Source organism: Aphelocoma coerulescens, chromosome 7, assembly GCF_041296385.1.
Source record: "Aphelocoma coerulescens isolate FSJ_1873_10779 chromosome 7, UR_Acoe_1.0, whole genome shotgun sequence".
In the NCBI taxonomy this organism is placed as follows: domain Eukaryota; kingdom Metazoa; phylum Chordata; class Aves; order Passeriformes; family Corvidae; genus Aphelocoma; species Aphelocoma coerulescens.
Genome location: NC_091021.1, coordinates 3096389 through 3120042, shown reverse-complemented (window position 1 = coordinate 3120042; position 23654 = coordinate 3096389). Strand labels below are relative to the sequence as shown.

Genomic DNA, 23654 nt, shown 5'->3' with positions numbered 1-23654 from the left:
TGGATTTGTCCTGGCACTTGCCTTTTCACTCAGATAACTCCCAGTTCTGGTTGCTAATCAGTTCAGACTTGCTACGGTGCTATAGCTCCTCCTGACAGGACAGCAAGGTGACCAAGCCCTGGTTTTGGAGCACATCTTTCAAGTCTTGGAAATGTTTGCTCTTTACATAGAGAATTGAGACTTATTTTGCTGCCTGCTTTGCTTCTCATTCAGGCTTTTCTCAGGTCCATTTGTACTGGTACATCACTTGTTCCTGTCCTTGCTCCCATCAGTAATTGCTTCATGTCTGTTCAGAACCGTTTGCTTTGCTATGGTCAGCACTCCCAAGATCTGGGTGTTTTCCCTGCATCCCTACACACCCTTTTCTGTACAAACCAAAGATTCACATGGTCTGTTTCTTTTAAATATAATTGATCCACATTCTCACAGGTTTTGCTTAATGAGCACAAATGCAGCCACCTGCATATCTTACTTCCCCATTTATTATTTGGTAATCAGCACTTTTAGTTCATCTTCACTTTCTTCTTGGCTTCAGCTCATGTTCAAGTGCTGTGTCAGGGCTGTGTGTCTGATCTGTGTGTGCCTCCTCTGTCCCCAGCAGAAACTGGCCAAATAGTAGTCAGGGAACACTCCCCTTCCTTCCAAAAGGGGAGAGGGCTGACCACCAAAGTCAGGCCTTTTGCTTTACACTGGCAAGTTTCAAGCAGTGATGGCTCTCCATTTCTCCTTTGTCTTTTCCATCCCTCTCTTTTTGTATTTCTCTTCAGTCTGAACTTGAGTATCCCTTTATAAAACTTCTTTTTAAAGCCTGTGATACATGTTTGATCCATGTCTGAATGTGCATCCCAACTTTAAACTGATGGGTGGGAGATAAACTTTCAGATCCATTTGTTGATCACGGTGTTTTTATACAAGCCAAAGATTTTCAAAAGTGATACCTTGGATAGAGGGAGTACTGGTGGGCTGGTCCACCTCAGCCACACTGGGAAAAAGGTTTTGTCCTTTGTGCCTCAAGCTGAAATCCCTGCTTTGGCAGAGCAAATGCTGTTGCCCCAACTGTGTGCTCTTCGACACTGCCCCATTATTGATGTTTTGTCCCTAGGTAGCCTGCCCAGCCCATGTGTTTGCACTGGTGAATCCATTAGTGAGCTCCCTGGAGAGATTCCAGCGTGGTGTGAGTCGGTTTACACAACCCATGACCTATTTTCCAGCCCTGATCATGCTGCTTAGCCTGGGAAGTCGCATCAACAAGATGTCCCTGTCAGCCTCTTTCCCTGAGGAGTGCTTACAGCGTCTGTTGACCATCCTTAATTACTCCTATGGTCATCATGGGAATAAAAGGATGTGCTGGAAGACTGAATTATTCAACAGTAATTCCTTGTCTCATAATTCTCACTCCTTCCCTCTCTGCTGTTGTATGCCATTTTTTCTCATTCACAACATCTGTTTTCCTGACCGTAAAAATTCTTTAATTTGTAGGCAATGGGTAGATTGGACTTACACAAATACAAGCTGATTGACAGATCGTTTTGTCTCCTGGTTTCGTGGGGGTATAAAACTATCACTCCTTATTTCTGACTGTTGCAGTTTGCCAAAGGGAAAAAGCTGGCAATGAATTTTCCCCCTTTGTTGATCAGGAGAAGAGTTGTGCTGTGCAGTATTTCTGTTGTGTCATAACCATTTTTCAATACTAGCAAACACCACAATATTTAAATGTGCTGGAAGGGAAAGGAAAGGGATTCTTAAAATATACGACTTTATTTTCAGTACAGACATAATTTTAAATGTATGAAATATTTGTCCTTTGGAAAGGAAAGGGAGGTGGCTTGGAACCCCTGCATTTTACATTTTCTGCCCTGGTTGCAGATAGTGTTTTGTCTCTGGCTGTGTTTGCTGAGCTAATGAGGGTGGGGACTGTGCTACTGCAGGCGATTGCTTTGAGCGCCGAGCACTTTGAAGAGATTAGCCCCATTGATATTCCCTTCATCTTTGTTAGAGGGGCATGCTTCCTTCCCTGGAGTGCCAGGAGATGGACAGCTATTTAATAGAGCCAGCCTTTTTCAAGTACAGGCTGTAGTCCTGAATATTCCCATCTCCCTTGACTGCAGACACCCCATGTCAAAACAATGTTCTGGAAGCCAGGGTTGTTCCTCATTAGAGCAATATATTGACCTGATAGGGGTTTTTTTGAGGACCCCAGGTTGACTGGGTTATTATCTGACTGGTTAAATATTATTCTTCAAGGAGAAGCAACAGTTTCAGCAGTTCAGGCAGACAGCCAAAAGATGGTGATGAGCAAATTGTTTGTTCCAAGAGTAAATGAAGGGAATGTCCACATGATTTTTGCCATCATTGAATTAAACTAACAGGAGCTGAAAACTGGAGCTTTATGCATCCCAAGTGGGGCATAACTGACCAAAATTTTGATTCTCCAGCAGCTATCCACAAACTGAATAAAAATGGCTTGCAAGAAGTTGGCTTTTTTCTAATCTCATTTTAACTAGGCACAGGTCTTAAAATAATAATGTATTTAACATCTCATCTCTTGCTTTTATAACTTTACCAGATTCATGGATTCGATTTTATATTTATTGTTTATATTAATTTCAGCTCACAGAATACTGCAATTAGCAGATTCCTCCTTTGAATGTATTTACAGTGATAGAATAGAACTCCTTGCTTTCACTCAGACTGCACAGCTCCATCCCAAGCCTGGCTTAGATACAAGAGCTTCATCTCCTGATTAACTTACTCCTGCAGACAGTCAGGGACGAAGGACCTCTGAAAGTCATCACAGCCTTTCTTCCATGAAAGCTCCTTTTAGATATCGACAGCTCTCCAGGTCCTGTGTTTTGACTACAGCATCTGTATGTAAAGAGTGGGTCAATACTGCATTCATCATTCATATCCTGTAATAAAAGAAAGGGATTTTTGGAATATTGCTTTAGTATTTGTGTGTCCTTTCTATGTGGTAAATATGGAAGATGGAGTGGCTGTGGCATTCTCTGCCAAGGACTGGATAGGTCGGGGAATCTGCAGGGGGACAGCCATTTGCACCTTTGTCACTGCCGAAATTAAACGTAAGTTCATCAGTAATCAAGAATCATTAGTTAGCTGGGAGCTTTGTGGGCAGAATTGTGTTGGGAGTGTAGAAAACACCCTTAGGAAAACAAAGAACTGGACAGTTCTGTTTAAGGGAAGCAAACACTTAGAGAGAAGGAGGAGTCCATAGGGGCTGGGATGCTTTGGAGAAAGAAGTCGTTCTTGTGACTGCCTAAATAACTCAAGTATGTTGTTTCAAACTTAAGGATAATTTAGGGGATTTGGTCTGTTCACCCACTGTTCTTTTCCCTCCTAAAAAGCAAAGTATTTCATATTTTGGATTAAAACTTGGAAATGAAATGTCAGACAGTTTCGTAAAAAAAAAAGAAATCTTTAAAACTGTCCATAACCAGCATTTCACTTTCTTCTTTGTGGAGGTAGAAACTATGCCTGTCTGTGCTGAGTTCGAATAACACACTTTCAATAACTCAAAACTTACCTTTTTAGCAAACTTGCTCCTTTTCCAACATTCATTTTTAAAAGCAACCAAAGTCTAAAATAAAATTATTCACCTGCAGATACCTGTATTGTGATTACCAAGAAAGTTTTGATTCCTTGAACAGTTCTTCCACTTGGTAAATGGAATATATTCATGAGCTAGGTCTTTTCAGAGCTTGGAAAGTGGCACCTCTTTTCAAGAAAGAGATCATCTTTGACTTAAAAGTATGCTGTCCTTAGCCTTTTTTTATTTTTATTTCATCGACAAATTGTCACAGGAGCTAAAATGCATAATCATCAATAACAAGTGATCCATGGGGCTATGCAAAATGTATTGATTAACAATATAATCTCCATACAGATGTCCTAGCAGTGCTTGTTATTTTCTATGGGCCAATCTGGGAGTCCTGCTTGCATTTCAAGGTGCAGGTGGAGGAAGGTGAGCGAGACAAAGTTCAGGGCATCTCTGCAGTTGCCTGGCAGCGTCTTTGCTGAAAAGGAAAAATGCTACCAATTGCTCCCACCACAGGATGTGCAGCCTCCTTTTATCAAGACTGCATGGGTACAAAATAAACCCATTTCCTTGAAAGGAATTTGAAGCCTGAGACAAAATCCCCTTTGTCATGAAAGCATGATTTAAATTTGTTTTAAGGCTGTTCCACTACTAAGAAAATCCTGATTTAGGTGCCTTTGAGGCATTTAACTTACACTTATGCAGAGCTATTCCTCAGAGAAAATTGGATGTAATTTTAGGATTAGATAACTGACCTAGGAATGAGAGAGAGAGAAAGAGTGCAAAGCTTGCACATCCACTTTTTCCAGATGGATATTCACTAGGAAACCTTCAAACTGCTCATAAATATTGCCTGTCCTTTTGTAAAGGCTCCCACCAGCAAGCCCATGGTCATTTCCTGGGCAGAAAGAGTTTTTGTATTGAAACTTTTGGGCGACTAAAGAAAGTATTTTAATTCCCGTTCTTTTTCTGTGGCAAAATATTATACATAATGATGAATGGGAAAATAAGCATAGAAAGAAGTTTTATAAACAGCCTCCAATGCCTGACTTGCATATTTGAGCTGTTTGTTTATTCTGGGGGTTTTTCCTCTGGAATGAACTTCCTTTATTTATTTGCCTGTCTTTCAACTCATGAAAATACCTTTTATGTAGAGATGCTATCTCTTGGAGATAGGATGCTCTTGGGGAGTAGGGTTAAATCTCCTTACTTTCAGTCTTCCTAAACTAAATTGAGTGAAAAAAGGAACTATCTTAATCCCTTTTTTACCCTTCTAGAATAAAGCCAAAGAGGTGGTGATGACAGTGAATTCTTTAATACTGGCTTCATGTCAAACATCATTTCTTCCTTTCACATTTTATATTGCAAGTGAGTATGTGTGCAATACCTCAGTGACCTGCCTGGAAACACAGAAGATCAAAAGCAGAGCAGTTCTGGTCTGCTGTGGCAGTGTCCCAGCTCTGGCACTGGGCAGGAGGTGATGCTGAGGGCAAACAGATAAACCCAGAGTGAGGAGATGCTGCAGTTTCCCTGCCCCTCTCCTGTGGATCTGGGCTCCCAGAACTGGGTCCTCACGCACTTCAGTGTTCATGGATCTCTGCTCTGGTAAACTTCTGCTTTGGCACTTCTTTGTATTTCCAACAGATCCCATAGCCATGAGGAAGCACCTCCCTGCCTCTGCTTTAAATCTCTTAATGATACATTCTGATTCTCATACTATGGGAATTATTGAATAATTGTTCCTTGTTCAGCCTCTTCCTGCTGGCATGTCTTCCTGCTCTCTTTGTGGAGCTGAAGGGTCTGTGTCTATTTAATCTTCTGAATACATAAGCCATTCCTCCTCTTTCTTCATTTGTTGCCCTTCTGTAAATCTTATTTTGGGTACTTCTTTTAAAAGTGGAGAAGAGGGATGAGTTTGGTATGATGTTTCCAAGATGTGCTTAAATCAGGGTTTTAAATAGAGGCCTAATGAGGTTTTTTGATTTTCTTCTCTAACTTTTGGGTTCTTCTCCCCCCAGTCTTAAATCTTGACATTATAACAAGCTGATGTTTTCAAAGAAGTATCCGTGGTGGCTGTGAGATCTCTGTCCTGAATGACAAAGGCTAGTTTACTGTCTGTCACTGGATTTGTATAATTAAGAATACTTTTGTTTGTTTGAATCATTCAATGTTTATCAGAATTCAGTTTCATCTGCCTTTCTATTACTTAATCCAGTAGCATCTTGAGATTCTTCAGTCACTGTGTGAAATGTGCTGTTGTCTTGAAAAACATGAATAATTTTATATTCTCAGTGTTCCCCTTCACATCCTTTAAGAAAAAGAAATTATTGATGTGCTGACTAGCATAGGTCCCAGAATAAATGTCACATTCTTCTGGTAATCTGTATTTTTCTCACTGTCTTATTGGAAAGATTCCATTTTTCCCCCTCCCAACTTTGGTCATCAAAACTGTTGGGAATTCAAGTATCTTATGTCAGTCAGGTCACCCTTACACCTGTGCTTCTCAGCACCATCAAAGAGCCAATTTCTGATCTGTGGTTTGTGCTGTAACAGCTGTGATAACTCCTCACTGTGGTATTGCATTTCTCCATGTATCAGCTAAATCTGTTCCTTATTATACAACTGAGTTTATTAGACCTGTAAATAAATCCCAGGTACCAGCTGGCAGTTTCTCAGGCTCTTTTCAGAAGTTGCCGTCACATTTGCCACCTTCCATTCCTCTGCTCCTTGGACCAGGTTAAGCAGTTGCTTCAAAGGCAATTTAAGTTAATTTCGTACTTAATGTTTTATTATGAATACTTTCTGCTTCTGACAAATATTTAATCACCTCATTCTAAGATTTTGGACTTCTGTTTCCTGTTAAGAAGCCAAGCCAGCCTGTCCAGGGTGCATCTCAGGAGTTACAAAAGCAGTCAGCTCTCTGCACTGCTCTGCCTGGTGGGATTGCAGCTGCTTGGGGATGGTTGGAACAAGGTGGAATCCATCACAGACGAGAGGGATTTAAGCTATTGCTACATGGCTTACTTTGCATGACCTCATATTTAAAGGGATGGATGGCTATTCCCACTAAAGGAATGAGTCAGCAATTCCTTCAAACAAAGACATCTGTCTCTATAAAAGAAAGTGTTTTGGTTGCTCAGCTGATACACATATGAAGTTGGATGTTAAAATTAGGGGTTAAATTGTTAACACTGTCCCTGGAGTGCAAGGTTCACTGAAACTGAGAATTTTCCTCTGCAGTCCATGAAAAAAAGAGTAACTTAAAACATAGTCTGTTAAATCCATTGCCTTCCCTGGCTTCCTTTCCAGAACTGTAGTAGTAGTAGTTGATAACAGCCTTTTATTCAGGATCATCCCTTTCTGTGTTCCAGACTGCAGTCACAACTGGCTACTTAATACTCTGATACACAATTATGTGTATTTGGCCAAATGGGTCTTTCCTTACATCAGTGGAAATATCCCTCTCCATTTTGTGTCCAGTATTGAGGGGGTTTATTTTCTATTGTGTATTCTTTTTCCTTCAATTCCTTGCCCTAGCCAGTCAGCCTGAGTGGCATTTGGAATATATCTGGTAGCAAAACAGGTGTTCATAAGTGACTGAAATTAATGATTAGTGTTTTAGCTGTGCTTGCAAGCTAAGTTTAGGCACTGGCACAATTAGGAGTCATTGGCTGATGGACCAGCAAAATAATGGGCTTAATTTAAGCAGATGAAGCCTCTGAGTCAAACCCCAAGCAAGGCAGGTCTGTGCCAGTGCTGGCCTCGCTCAGCACTGTGGCTGAGGGGCTCCTCCACCTTCTTCCCTGAGCAGCTCCAAATGCCAGGAATGAATGAACAACCTGGCTTGAGAAACTCACAACCTTCCTGTTCCAGCTCCTGCATCTGATGTGGAGTGGTTGAATCTGGGACTGCTGAGCTTTATGATGCAGGTATTGTGATTGATGGAATATTCTGATAATTTTTATTTATTAATTAACACATTTATTTGAGTAAATTGCTAGACAACTCTGATAGTTGCTGGGATAGTGCAGGCATAGTGAACACAAGGTTATTGAGTATAATGAACACTTCTTCCCTGGCACTGGAGCAAATCATAGGGAAAGAAAATGGGAAAGGAAATCAATAAGAAGAGCCAAGCCCACAGAAATTATTAAGCATCACCTCATTCAGAACCCCTCAGCTAATGAAAAAAAGATGCTCCCCTGAAATATTGCCCACAGCCTTAGCTGGCAGGTACACATGATATTTGGAGAGAAGGCTGACGCTCTTTGCTGGGAAGTGCTGAGCATCCTCATGGCATCGTATACCTTGGGCAGCAGGTTCTCTGTGGCAACCTTGGACTTCATGGGCCAAGGTGGAGGATGCCTTGAGTCTCAATTTTGGTCCTTTCAAGGGAAGAGAAGTCTGAGCCTGTGACCTCCCCTTCTTCACTTCTGTGAAACTGCAGCATGCCCTGGGTGGCTGTTCTGTAATCCAACCAAGCCAGCCCCTTCCAGCAGGCACTGTGCTGTGTGTGTAGGGCATCTCCTGTCTCACTGCAGGGCACCCAGCTGGGAAGATGCAGCCTGAACCTGCAGCAGGCTGCTCTGTCTGGTAGGGGTTGGTTAGCACACTCATCCCGGCTCTGTGAAGTTTTCCAAACACAGCTTCAGTGAGAGCCTGGAGAGTTTAAATCTCTGCACATGCCTGCTGCTGGCCCAAGGGCTCCTGGGACTGCCTGCTTCCAACTCTTACACTAACCAAGGCTCTGGTACATATTTTAAAATAATTACTTTCATTCCTTGCTCATTTGTTTTCTGTTGTTACTTTCTTTTTGCTGCTGTAAAAGCTCTTACATTCAATGTTCACTTCTGTGATTTGTCCTAATGTTCTCTATGATTATAAGTTTGAGTAGTACTGAGGTGAATGAATAATTTAGGGAATCCAAAATGACACAGATTGGGTTGCTCCGTAGCTGAGAGCACAATCACACCCATAACACAGAGCTGACATCCACCTTGTGTACAAGTATGTGTGGGTTATGGTCCTGTGGCTCTGCACAGTTTTGCACTTAACAGTCGTCTTCTCAGTCTGTTTGGGCTCTTTGGAATGATGTACTAAAGGCTGGACAAGTAGGTTTTATTTCCAGAAATTTTATTTCCATAAATTACCTGTAGGTGTGTGGGGATGGTCTTTGTGTAAAGATTTGGAAGAGTGGCTGTTAGGATCGTGCCCCTAGGAAATGATAGATCCCATGCTCCCGGTCAAATTACACTTGTGTGATTCTGTCACCTGTGCTGTTGCACCATGTGTGCATGAATTCAAAGTGTCCTGCACTGGGCTTCTCTCTTGTGTGGTCTGAATTGTTCTTCTCTTTCCATTGGTGGAGGAGAACTGTACCTCAGTACAGCGTGGCCATCACCATGGAAACACACCGGTGGGTACAGCCTCCCCAGAAGAGGAACACAGAATCACTGAATCACACACTGGTTTGGGTTGGGACCTTAAAGGTCATCTGATTCCAAACCCTGCCATGGGCAGGGACACCTTCCACTGTCTCAGGTGGCTCCAAGCCCCATCCAGCCTGGTCTTGGACGCTTCCAGGGATGCAGGGGCAGCCACAGCTTCTGTGGGCAACCTGTGCCAGGGCCTCACCACCCTCACAGGGAAGAATTTCTTCCTAATATCCAATCTAAACCTACTCTCTGTTGGTTTGAACCCATCCCTCCTTGTCCTGCCACTCCAGTTCCTGACACAGAGTCCTTATCCAGCTTCCCTGTAGCCCCTTCAGATACTGAAAGGGGTTCTGAGGTCTCCACACAGCTTTCTCTTCTGAATAGCCCCAAATTTCTCAGCCTGATTTCACAGAGGAGGTGCTCTGGTCTAGGATTCAAGCATTTCATGTCTTCTGTTGTCCTGGCCCAACAAAAGTAAAAACACCTTCATATGCTCAGTGATTTAAAAGCAGCAAACACAGCTCAGCCCATCTACTGCCACATACATAATCAGTTTGGGTATTTCTAAGCAAAACAAATACTTCCAAAGGAGCTATTGCGAACAGATGGACTAACATTCATAAAATAGGCAGTTCCCTCTTTAAATGTTTTGTTGGAATAAAATGTATTGTTTCTATTGAGATTTAAACTGCAGTTTGCTTAAGTTATTTTTATATTTGCACATTATATTGTGAGTATATGAAATGGGCAAAATGTTAAGAATAATTAAGCAGAGTGGTCCTAAATACCCTGGGGAGTCTGAAAAATCATATAGAAAAGAAAGCAGCTATCTGTGGAGCTGCCAGTTGTACTTATATAAGCCCATCTGTTTACATCTACACCTGTTCCCTAAAGAAGAATAGATCTTATGTGAAGAATTCCCACCAGACCCCGACATTTTATTATTCAAGAATGTTCTTCCTGTTTATTCTCTCTCTTTCCTGTATAAGAAACTGTAGAATGAATATTTTCAGTGTGTTGTTGTAGAACATTTGCAAGACAAATGCTGGACTTAGCATTAAAATTAAAAGAGTTTGTTCTCTTCTGATTTCATAATGAGTACAAATGCTTGCAAGCCATGTGCACATACCTTTGAATCACAGTTGCTCAGTGTCTTGTCTCCTGTTTATCTTTCCCCTCCCACTTCTTTATTTTCATCTGGAGACCCTCAGACCATCTCTTGTCAAACCTAAGGTATAGGTTATTTTATATCTAATTGATCATGTGGAAAGGCTGTTTGCTTTTTGTGGGGTCTAAACTTCTTTTATTGTAAAACTTATTCTTAAAAAAGAAAGAGGAATTCAGGAGCTCCAAACTTTGTGTTTCCCTATGTCCCTCAGTCCCAGGAGTTCTGCAAATGTAGAGCTAATGATGTGCATTCCCTGGCTGAGGTTCCATCCTCAGAACTACTTCAGCAACAATATTGCCTGAATAATGTCAGATCTAAGCATGTGGACTTTTTTGATCTCTTTATTAAATCCTGGTATCAAAGTGGATTTATCCACTCTCAAAGATAAGATGGGGGGAGGCCAGCTTTTGAAGATCATTTGCATTTCTTTCATTTGGTGGCCTGATCTTCTTCCTACTCTATTGAACTTCTGTAAATTGCTTTAGAATTCTTAGAACAAAAAAATTTCTAAGGAGTTCTGACTTCTGATTTAATTATCAAACTGTAAATTCTTTACATAAACTTTAGTGACACAGCAAATAAAAAATAAATTAGGTCAAGTCAAAAAAGGAGCAAATTCAATTAGCCCCTTCAAAGAAATCTGGACTTGATTTCAAGTTTTGAATTACAGATTTAGAATGAGGGTGGGTTTTCTCCTTGTCAGCTTCTGTGGAACTGAAATTTGTGAATTCATCTCACTTCTAACAGTGACTTCCCAACCAACTTTAGTGGTTCAGGTGCTTGGGAGAATGCTTCTTTCTTCCCAGATAGGTAATTCCATTCTGACCACCAAAACTTTCCTTACACTTCAGGCTTCCCACCCCAGCATTTCCTAGCAGAGACTTTCCATGAACTTCCAGTCTTCATTGCCAAGGTGAAAAGAGAGTTTTTGTGTCACTTGCGAGGATGAACTTTTTACCTAATATTTATTCTCTTTGTTGTAAACAGTGGCTAGCTGTGTTTTAGGTAAGTAAGAATTTCTTCCCAGATGGGGTTGTCAGGCATTGGAAGAGGCTGCCCAGGAAGTGTTGGAGTCCCCATCCCTGGTGGTGTCCAAGGATCTCCTGGATGTGGCACTCAGTGCTCTGGGCTGGGTGACAAGGTGGGGATCAGTCACAGGTTGGACTCAATGACCTTGGAGGGCTTTTCCAACCTTAATGATTCTGGGATTCTGGGATTTTACACAGAGTTCTCCATCTCTCTAGGAATTTGGGCATAGTATTCTTCAGCTGTTTAGCTGTAACAAAATACCTTTTCCAACCCATCCAGTGATTCCAGCAGTCCAAAGCATGGATTAAAGGAGAGGTTTATATTTAAGAATAGATCACAGCTAAAGAAATGTAGAGTATTATGGGATTCTCTGTCAAGGCCTTTGAAGATACTGTCTAAACCACTTTTTAACTGCTTGGCTCTATCAGCTATGGAGAGTTATCGTCTCTATTTCCAAACAGTTAGCAGATAAAGCCTTAAAGGCTTGGAGCAATCCCAATTGTACGGTGAGTCAATTTATGAGGAAAATATCTCTGGAATCAGTAGTTAAAACTTTATTACAGATGGCTCAGATATTGGGCTTGATTTATTTTTCATATCTTCTGTAGTGACATGAGTGAATTGTCTACAGAAAGGCCACATCATACTTATTACAGAGTAAAGGCATATTGGAAAGGGAGCTGCTTCTTCATGGGCCCAAAACATTTCTTCCATTTGCAGCAGAAGAGAGAATGCAGACATAAAAGGAGATTCTTTTTAGGTTGTTGCAGCAAGTTATCAACACAGTTATTTATGCTTAGGATGTGCTTGAGGATAGTTTACATAAATGTCTTTATACATGCCAAAGAAAGTTGCTTCATCTGATGGTAGTGTTTGATTTTATTTGATGCCTTCCTAAAACTATCAGGCATTAATTTAAATCAAGCATTAATTTAAATCATGCAAGGCAAGGCAAAGGAAGATCTTAATGATTTTAGTTTGGTTATATCTTATCAAATTTGCTTAGAACTGAAAATTCCTTGCACTTTTGGAAACTGAAAACTGTTATTTTACTGTGAGACACTGAATATTTGCACTAGATATGTACCTTAAGGAAAAAAACCCCCATATTTTCAAAAATTTCTTCAAATCATATATAAAAGAATTCCTACATCCATCATCATTTTTTCACACTTCTGTGAGACGGATGCATGGCATTCTTCCGAGAACACATACTTTATTTTAAATTAAAGTGAATAATGCTCTGGGATTATAAGTAGGCTGCAGTGTTTTATTTCTGATTTTTATTTTCATGGTCTGTGTAATACAGGCCATAATTTAGGATTATATTTTTTGAAGAACAGTGTTGCTTTCAAATTTTTCGGTAAAGGTGTAAAATTCATGAAAAAAACCCCCATAACTGAGGAAATTCTCATTGTTCATACTTTACTTGTTTGAAATAAGATGAAATTTGTGAAATATCATTGAATTAGAACTGATTAAATATTTCTCTTGTGTACACATGGCATAAATGAGAAGTATTGCAGAAATGATTTCTCAAAGTCTTTTCCAGTTTCTCTTGACATTTGATAGACTTCTCTTGATTTTTGGATTGCTGTAGCTGGGGATCTTTGAATCAAGTCCATTTTCTATCTTGACCTTTTAAAAATATCTGTGTTTTAAAGTTGGTAGGAAAAACCTCACTGGATGATTATGGAGAGATCTACCCACTGGATGTTCTTGGGGTTGACTGATGAGCTGATGCATGAAGGTGTGTAAGGGATATAATTTTTTAACAAGTTGTATTTTTAGAAAGGAATAAAATGTTTGAATGGCATAATGAGACATTAATGGCCGTATCAGTTAATAAAATAAATGCCATGCTGTTATTCATGGTATGTTAAGAGTAAGAATCATTGACACTGTATGCATAAAGCAGACACGAATAATGGCAGAACCTATTAGGCTCTAACTTCAAAAATACCCAGCAATTATGAAACTTTAATTAACAATCTTAACTTACACATATATTTACATATTAATGGTCCTAAGTGGTAATTGTAATTGTCTCTCATCATTGCTTCCTTTGACCCTCATTTTTCAAATAAGAAATATGAAATTCCATTAAGTAACATTAATAGTAGAAAATTAATTTAAGGCAATATATCATCAATTAGCAAACCCTTAACACATCTCACTATTTTCACCTGATGCTTACTTGAAGAAAAAGAAGTTAATTATTTTATGTATGCCTGAATTTGAGGATATCATCTTATGCACACATGATGGAAATGAGAAGTAAAGTATATTACATTTCCTGCCCTTGATCCAGTAAAGCATCAAATTCATGTTGACTTCTCCAGACTGTTCACATGTGGCTGGTGAAGGGCAAAGAGCTCCTCAACACACAGAGCCAAGGCCAGTGCCAGCACCTTCTGACTGGGAAACCCTGCACTTCTGACAGGGCTTATCTTGCACCTGGGGTACTTTGGTTGGGGTTTTTCACTGTAACTAAATGTTCTCACAAGGAAACCAGAACTTGCTCCAGCTAATGAATACATCTGGTTTATCTCTGCCCCTTCCCTTACGGAACGGCTCTCCTGATTCATCCTCCTTCGTGGGGAATGACATCCCACGGCTGCTGTGCGTGATGGATCAAGATTAGGAAGCAGCATTTGCATCTGGCCAGTAGGTCTTTAGTCATCAAATTGACAAATGAAGCTAATGTAGAATAATAATGTTTGAACTTGCTTCCAAGTACTGAAGACTGAAATACATTTTAGTCTTACATTTACACAAAGTGGTGCTCTCATAAGGAAAAAAGAAATTACGAAAGCCATTAAAAACTAAATGCCTCTTATTTGTCATGTCAGTGAGGTGATCATCATCTGTTACAGGACATTTATGGTTTCTTGGACTGCAAATGTTGCTGTTGTCCATAAAAGCAAGAATTATTATTGTTATTTCTTTAAATGCCAGCCATGTAAAGAATGTCTCATGGGGATTTTACCTCTTTTTCAAAGGTGATGTATATTAGCATTCTCTGAAAGGCATTCCCTCTGTGAGAATTGGTTAATCATAGAATCACAGAAGGGTTTGGATTGGAAGGGACCTTAAAGCTCATCCAGCTCCACCCCCTGCCATGGGCAGGGACACCTTCTACTACCCCAGGTTGCTCCAAGCCCTGTCCAACCTGCCCTTGGACACTTCCAGGGATGGGGCAGCCACAGCTTCTCTGGGCATCCTGTGCCAGGGCCTCACCACCCTCACAGGGAAGAATTCCTTCCCAATATCCAATCTATACCTCCTCTTTTGCTATGTTGTCAACTGTGGAACAATACTGTAAAGACAGTTTGAAGAAAATAGGTATATTTTTTCTCCCCTTTTTATATGAATTTCCCCAGGTTATCCATGTAAATGTCAGACTGGGAGAGTTTTTGCCTCTGTGAGGTGTGTGTGATAGACTAGTAAGTGTAACCTGGAATTACTTCTGACAGAAGCTTCAAATCTTCATGCTTGTAAGTTGTAAAGATGAGTTATGCATGAGCACAGTCTGAGTGCTGGCATCAATAACAGGCTAACTTGGTAGAGTTTCAAGGTGTAATTAATAAATTCCTGTGTGGGAATTAGCTCCTCTGTAGCCTGGGAGCTGTCTGGGAGCTGAGGATGCCACGCTCTCCTGATCTGCAAGTGTGTGAGGGCCCATCCACCGCTCCATAAACGGTGTCCTTGTGGGCTCTGAGGTTTCTCAGTTCTATTTGAAGGAGGATTTTGGTTTTCCTCTGCTGGATGCTAATTAATTCAGATTCCATTGTCCTTCGAAAAACCTCAGAATCCTGTTTATGGCTACGATTTAAACTGGCTGTAATCGACAGATTGATTGGTGAAAAGAATATCAGGTAGCAAGATTAGTTCAACATAATGAGCCAACGGACGGCTGCTGCCACCATGAATGATGGCAATGTGCAGGGAATACAGTAAGGGCAGCAAAGACTTCCTTTATTTTGGAGCTTGTAACATCTCCAGAATTACCCCTACTGGGTAGAAAGTTAAGGAGAACCAGAGGGAAGCTAAAGGAAGTTTGCTACCAGCTTTTATCTTTACATGCAGATCAAGCAGCCAAAATGAATTACAGTTAGCCATTGAAATAGCTCTGGGATACACAACCGGCAGAAGAATGGTGTGACTGTCAGTGCAAGGCTCTGCAACATTATTCATAGTGACTTAGAGGCAATTAACCTGACTTCACTCAGTTGAGTTTTCAGGAAGGAAATAAATAGCCCAACTTCAGAGTGAGAGTTTCTGATTGTTTTTTATATATTGCATATTCACTGTGGAAAGTATTTGCACATTAAAGATAGCTGAAAAACATTAAATTAGGCAAATAGGCTTTGTACATGGGGGAAAATTAAAAGTAAATTTAGGCCTATCAAGTCCTAGTCACAGTCCCTTACCTGGATCCTATTGAATCCTTTTGAAACCTTTTGGGGATGCTGTTTCTTTAGCAAAGGGAACAGTAGGTGCCTCTGGGTCAGACAGGTGAGGAGCAGGGCAGCAGAACTGGTAGAGCTGCTTCTCTTTCTCTGCATGGAGAGAGCAAAAGCAGGGTCTGGGCAAAAGGAGAGCAAGCTGAAGATTTAGGAAAGAAAACAGGGACCAGCACAGAATTGACAGAATCCATAAAAAGAATTGGGCAAAGGCATTTCTGTAGGGGAATGTGGCAGTATTTATTGACTTACAGGAAAGCAAAGTAATATAGAGTCTGAAATAGATTGTTTTAGGAAAAGGGACATATCGACTGTGGGGGAGTAGGTAATTGATGCTGGAAGGGAATTTACATGTACAGCCATAGCATGCCAAAATAAAACATGTTTGCAGGCAACAGCAGGCATTTGGAGTATGCAAATGTGAGTTTGCATATACATGTGCAAGTGTTCTGCACGCAGCAAATCTCTGAGTAAATTTTGCAGGTTCATTTTGTGCCTCTGTTGATACAAAACTCTGTTGAGCAGAGCGTGGCTGGGGAGAGAGCAGTGAGGGGGGATCCTCATGGGGCTGAAAACCAGGAACATACTGTAATTATGCTAAAGCCAAGCATTACGAGCAGGAAATGCAAAGTTATGTTTACTATTAAAAGAGACCCAGGCATGTTAATTTGTGGAAATTAGCAGTTTAAGGCATCTAAAAAAATATGTACTGACATAAAAGTCTGCTATAAAATTACGATTAAGACATTTTCCTGTTTGTGGCCTCAAATTAGTAGAATTTTTAAAGATGCTTTTTCTCTATGTGATGCCACTTCAGTGAAGGAAGTGAGATGCTCAGCCTGCATTCAGAACTTGACAGGAGTGGCCCAGAGCAGAGGGATTACGATGGTGAACTTGGTCTCTGCGTTTTTCTTTGCTCATTATTTGAGGGCTGATCATTTGTGGGGCTGATTTCTATCTTTTAACCTTTACGTTTCATTATTTTCTCTATGTTTGTGTGTAAAATACTCAACGCAATAAGTTTAAGTAAATAAATTAAGAGATCCAGAACTGAGGATAAAACTGTTAGACATGAATTCTGACACTATTTTCTCTGTTCATTTGCTTAAAAAAAAAAGTAATTCAAATTTTTAATTGAGATACTTTGTTTTCTGTTGGGTAAATCCTCAATCCCCTAACACAGGTTTTTGTCTTTTTACCTTGAGGTGAAAAGCAATTTCACTATCAGCCCTTTGTTGAAGTTATTAGTGTTCAAGACCACGAGGTGTATGTTAAGTGCTCTTCAGCTTCTCCTGAGTTATTCCAGGATCTGCAACAAAAGTGGAATTTTTTTTTTTTAACCATTAAAGAAGAAACAGACACATTTTTGCTCTTGCTTCTCTTTGTGACATAGTTATGTCAACTGGAAGAATGACTTATTCTGCATTTAGTGGTAATAAAAACATGGCACTTGAACCATTCTCTAGAAGGTACTATCTGAAGGAGCTGAAAACGGAAATCTTCCTTGTAGGAAGACTTAAAAGATGTTCATTTATCATGCTATAGATGTGGAAATATTCATGTTGGAATAAGTAATAGAAAATTAATAAGTATAAAAAATGTGTGTCTTTTTAGTATTAATTTATGTTTTTAAATTTGGAGTTGGATCTATAACCATACCTGACTGGTGTGTAATTCTAATTTCTCATCAGTGGAACTTCATTCCTAAGCTATTCCCTGGGCTGGATGCATGTTGTGCTATGTTCTGTGAGCTACCTTGCCTTTCCTAGTTTGGAAGGGTCAACTTTCAGCTCTTGGAACCCAGCTGGAGCTCCACGGACTCTTCTGCTCTGGGAGAAGTTCACAGTGCTGCTCCAACCAGGGAACCACTTCAGACAAAACCCACTCTGAGCAATGGAAGGTACTTTTCAGCTGTATTTGTTTCCCACTTCAGGTCTCAGCACAGTCACAGTGATGTTTGAGCTGACAGAAAGGAGCGGAGCAGCAACGCGTTCCTGGGAGCAGGCAGGAGAGCAGAACCAACACTTGTGTTGGCAGCATGCTTGCTTCTGGGATAAATAAACTGGAAATTATACCATCAGATGTGAGGGAAAGCTTAATCCTTTGTGGCCACAGGCAGCACGTGGTCTGACAAGAAAGTGAAGTTTAGTGGCTAATTGTAACTGGGGGAGGCGATTCTGCCCTCCTGTTTCCTCTGCTCCCCTGGGACCTTGTCGTGCTTCCCTTCTGCCTCCTTGAGCTGTCTCTGCTCTTACCTGACATCTCAATGAAGTTCAGGGAGCTAATTCTACAGAAAACTAGCCCTACAAACAAAAAGGTGGGGGGGGGGATGCTTAAGTTCCTCTGCTGTTGGCCCCCTAAGCATGGATGTGGTGTAAGAGAAGGGGCAGAAACAGGGGGTTGTAAGGTGGACTGGGCACTGCCTTATGGGTGGGCTTAAAGATTGTGTTATCTACATCACCTGACAGCAGCCATAGCCAGGGGAAACAATTTGAATTGAACATATAAACTGGAAAACCAGATGATGCTAAATTCAGAAATCAACTGTAGGGTAAGGCAGGGATTTCCTGAGGATGTTCAGTGCGAAGCCTCTCACTGCAAATCTGATGAGCTCCAGCATCTTCTTCCCATCGTCTCTTTTGAAAAGTTGAGATTAAATTCTTTAACTCTTTTATTATAACTACTAAAAGCTTAATAACACGTTATGTGTTTGGCATGAAATTCCAACCTCACTAAAGAAAAAATTGAGAGTTTAACTTCTCCAAGGCTGGCATTTACCGTGCTGGCTTTGAGAAATCCATTGGCTCTCTTACATGCTATGAGGTTCAGGTGTACTTCAGAATAAAACTCCACAGCTTTCATTAGAGCAAACAGAGTGTGTTTAGCACTCTTCATGAAATCAGAATCACACTTTTGCAATAACAAATGCAGGATGTCAATTGGTTTAATGGACAATAAGAGGCAACGCTTGCAATTGTGAGCCTTTAGGAATCCAATTATTTCTATATATATGCTTGCCTTAAAAAGACATATTTCAGTGCTGTCCTATGCCTTGCTTGTCTTGCTGCCTGTTATCAAACTGAAGCCTTTAGAATCTCCTGTTTGCATTTTAATTGGCTTTGGGAATAAGTAGGAAGAGAATAGTGGAAGTAAATGGCAAAATTGAAGTAATGCTTTTGAGAAGCTGAAAGCATATAACAGGCATGTAACAGACTCCTTCTCAGTGCCATAAGCCCCTGCTTCTGGTACACCCGTGTCTGAGGCAGCTGAATCCTTCTCATCTCATCATTTAAACGAGGGGGAAGCAGCCTTTTTAATTCTGGATGTGCTCTGTGCATGTTGCAGTGCTAATGTCACAGTTGGAGTCTGGAATTACAGTCACTAAGCCCTGCCTGTATTCCAAGCCAGCATGCTAAAGTGGAGAATTTAATTAATATCAAGCCAGAGGAGCAGAGGCAACAGCAGAGGGAAGGTGCCGGCAGAGGTGAGGCCATCAGTGCTAAGCAGATTTCCCTGGCTCCAAGGACACCGCTGAGGCGTTAAGCTTTCACCACTGAGGTGCTAAACTTTCACCACTAAGGTGCTAAACCTTCACCACAGAGGGTTAGACCTTCACCACTGATGGTTAAACCCTCTCGGGTGAACGGGTTGAGCCTCCACAATTGTACTTGTGCCCCCATGGTTTGTAACCTTTGAGCCCCAGCTCATAGGGAATTGACCTGGCAATATATGGATCACCAATGTAGATCTTGAGTTTTCTACACTGATGTGCCCTACAGAAACATTTTGTCTTTCTTCCTCTTTTTTTCCCCTTCCCTTTCATCTACTGTATACCCTGATTGCAAGACATACTGGTGATCCCTGTAAACGTTGGATCCTGGCACAGACTTGGATGAATCTCTTAAATGCAGGATTCCCAGACATGGTGATCCTGTCAGGATACTGCATTGCCTGACAGGAGCATCCTGATCGTAGATCTTCCTGAAAGGCTGACAGAGGGTCAGAGCCCAGGGACCGTGTAACATCGCAATACGAGAAGTCCCAGGGCAGCTCCACTGAGCTGTAGAAGCCATGGACATGTTCTTTCTCTGGGCATCCCTTTCCCTGTGCATATAAAGTCTCACACAAGTCAACATAACAAATTAAACCTGAACTCCTAAACTGAAGCTAATGCTGACTGGGCTGCAGCTGCTTTTCCAAAGTCCCAAACGCTTGAGATGGGTGAGTTATTTGGCACTGAGCCTCAAAAGCCTTCCAGCAATTTAAGTGTGGGTATGAATGGTTATTGTTTTATTCAGAAGTTACCACTCATGTGGCCTACAGTATGACTAGACTAAATTATTAATTTCTGGATATTCTAATGGAAAGAGGGGAAGGGAATATTATTCAAAGAACTCATTCGGAAACCAAAATGCCATTAGGGCGTGTAGGCTTTCGATTTGGACTGAGTAAAGTGTAATACATCAGCTCTTTTCTTCCCTCCCTGTCATATTTTGTTCTCAAAGCATGAGTGGGAGGCTCTCCAACTCCAGGTGGAGGGAATAGATTTATTTTATGCTAAAAATAATGAGCTTGTATAGGTTTGTGTGTTGGGTCGAATGGGAGACTTTTGCATCAAATGGCTGTTTATATTCACAGATCTCTGCTGAAAGGGAGAGCTACAGATGAACTGACAAAGGGTCTTCAAATATAAAACACTTTCCTCGGGTTGTCCAAGTCTGGGGAGTAGAAGTGACTGGAGCAAAATACCCGGTTATGCTTAGAAAAAGGAAAGCCTGGTGTTATTCAGGCAGGGGAGGCCAAGTTGGATCCCTGGAGGCTCAGTAAGATGCATGGGGAGCTGCTGGCTCCCCACCTCTTGTGGCAGGGATTTCTGTGCATTCCCTGATGGACTGGGGCTCCAGTCTCCCTTTGCTTTGACAAACACAGAGAGGGTGTGGAATCCAATCAAAGCCTGGCCAGTCAGCACAAGGAACAACTCTGCTGGAATATAGACTGGATATCAGGAAAAATTCCTTCACTGAAAGGGTGGTCAAGCAGTGGAACAGGCTGCCCAGGGAAGTGGTGGGGTCATCAGTCCTGGAAGTGTTCAAAGAATGTGCATGTGGTGCTTAAGGAAGTGGCTTAGTGGTGGGCTTGGCAGTATTAGGTTAAGAGTTGGACTCGATGATCTGAGAGGGCTTTTACAACCTAAAGGATTCTATGATTGTATATATTAATGCAACAGCTCATGAAATAGAGGCACAGGCAGAGCTTCCTGATTGATTTGCATCATTTTGATAAGTACCTTTTGCTTTGCTTCTAAAAGAAATTAACAAGTTCACCCTGCTTTTTAAGTAGAATTGAGGGTAACTTCAGAATATTGTTGTTTAAGTGAATTCCATAGGAAGAACTTACTTCATTTTATTTATTCCTTTGCTGCTGCATTACTATTAGAGAGCAATAATGCTTGAAATCATCTAAACAAATTTCTGTTTAGCACTTGAATCTATCAGGAAGAAAGTGTCTGTCTTAAATGAGCATAAAATTCATTAATGTATTTTCCTAAAGGAGTTAAATCTGAATTTTATATAAATTGCTTCAAAAGTTTAAATTCACATCCAAGGATATATTTCAGATGGCTTAGTAAGCATTGTTTCATGTTATTTTTAAAATGTGTGGATAGGGTGATTGAACTTAAGCAAGAATAATTGAACTGATATGTTTTATTTAGATGATGTGTATCTATATAGCTATAAATTTGTTCGGTTTGCTTTTAAATTTTAAGTGCATCTTACTAGATGGAATTACATCCTTTCTTGCTAGAATTCTCAAGCTGTTATCTTTTTTTTTTGTTCACTCTATGATTTGCTTAGTTTTCCTCTTCAGTAGGAATGTATGACAACAGGTAGCAAACCAAACAAATGCTATTTAAAAAGTGTGAATAGAGCACCAAAAAAGGAACTCACACTTATCAGTAACTGAATGGTAACTCCAAAGGGAAACCTTTCAGGTGGTTTCTTTTTTCTCAGCCCTGGTGTTAATGTATGTCTGTGCCCTGCAAAGTTTAAATACTGTCTAAGCCACTGTGGGGTGAGAGTGGATTTGGGCTCTGAGCTTGAAGCTCAGAGTGGTTCCTCTGCTCTATTAATAGTACACAGCAGAAGCTTATCCTGGGCAGGTTACCTCCCTCTAATTCCTTATTCAGCAAAGATGGAAGTTAGCTGGCTAAAAGCATGGAATTAAAAGGTCTGGTGCATATTAAAAGGAAGAAGTTGTAGAAATCCCTCAAAACCACCTGCTTACCTTGTGTGCCACGGCAGCCCCTGGACCTGGCACGGGCACCTGGGGTTCTGTGCTGAGCTGTGCTAAGTGTTACCCCTTCCATGGGTGCACAGGTTCCTCCCAAGCCCCTGAGGGCAAAATAAAAGATTACTGCCTTCTGCGAAGATCCAGCCCGTTCCCTGCAGGAGTTCAGATCCTCCAGCAATCACTGTAACTCACTATTAGATTGATTCAGCACCATGCTGGGCTTTTCTCTTACTTTCCACCAATTATGGAGGCTGACAGAAAGCAGAAGTATGCTGCAATAAATGGGAAAGAAAGGGGGGAAAATATTGGCATTTCCCAAGATTTAGGACACATTCACAGTAAATCCAAAGACTTAATAGGGACCTGACTTTAAGATAAGAAAAACACCAGAATCAGTCTCCAAAGGCAAATAGTTTCTGTAACTTCTTCTTTCTGATGGAAATGCTGGTTCTTAATGTAATTTGTCTGGAGATATTGGTGAATCTTAATCTGTGCAGTATGATACAAGCCTTGTTCTTAAATGTTCCACTAACCATTTTTCCATATTTAAACTAGAATGTATTTTGAATTCCCACAATATTCTTTCATAACCATAATTTTATACACTGCAAATGTGTACCTTAATAGAAAGAAAAGTGGAAAATCATCCCAAGAACTGTGAATAAGTTTTTTCATCCTCAAGTTTGTGTAACAAGCCTGAAGGCAGATTTCTATTGAGGTGTTTATTAATACAGATAGATTTTGTTCTGCCAGCTGACATCTCCTTTCCACACTCACTAATATTAAATATCTCTGTACTGAGTGCAGAGGACAGGGGTTTTTATATGTTAAGAATTTTTTCCTCAGTGCTAGCACTTTTGTAGGTTAGATTTCTTAGAGACATTGTGCAGACACAGATTATGGGACACATCAGGGATGGAAACCCCCCAGCTGTGACATTGCCATTTCTGTCTTTCCACTGTTTTAAATTCTGTTTGTTCTCCTAAAACCTGACTTAATTACAGCCCTTTGCTGTCTATCTTCCCAGAGTGAAGTACCTTTCCTGCAGCTCAGTGTATCCCCCAAAAAGCTATTTCTCCAAACAGCCTGTGTCCCTGCCTCGGGCCCATAGGGATGGGCACACAGATCTCTTAAACTTCCATTTACTTTGAAATCTCTGTGCCTGAAACTGAGATTTCCTCCTGGTGAAGGCCCTTTCTATATGTAGGGCAAAGCAGAAGCTCCCGTGGATTTTGGAAACTTTTGAAGTGAGAGAGAAAATGAAGTTTTGATGTGAGGATTGCAACAATCAGCTTGCAGTAATTAGAGGATCCAGCCACAGCACCATTTCAAGGCTGCAGGAGTAGTTCCATCAATTGAATCTGTTGCTGTGCCTGTTTGATGTCAGGGTCTCTGATGGTTTGTGTTATTGGTGTGGGTTTGTACAAGATGGGAGTCTGCCTTAACACTGGAGACGCCTTCATTTGAAGTGATCTCTCCAAATGTTTGTTGTTTTTTTTTTTCTTGAATCTGAAGTCTTATTTAAATCCAATGTTTTTCCTTCTCTCAAAGACAACCCTAACAGAATCATAAATTGTCTCTACATCAGGGAATACAGAGAATTTTAAAAAAACCTCTATGTATTGGCCAAGTTTCTCTGTGCCTCTTAATTCTCTGAATTAAACATGAATTACCTCCCCCTAAAATTGAGTTCCTTGAGGAAAGTCTCAAAT

The 23654-nt window shown here is 40.8% G+C and overlaps 1 protein-coding gene across 6 annotated transcripts in view; it reads left to right on the top strand.

The window, feature by feature from the left end:
• SPAG16 (sperm associated antigen 16) overlaps positions 1-23654 on the top strand; it is a 381268-nt gene that overhangs the window by 283002 nt on the left and 74612 nt on the right. The gene's annotated exons all lie outside the window — the stretch shown is intronic.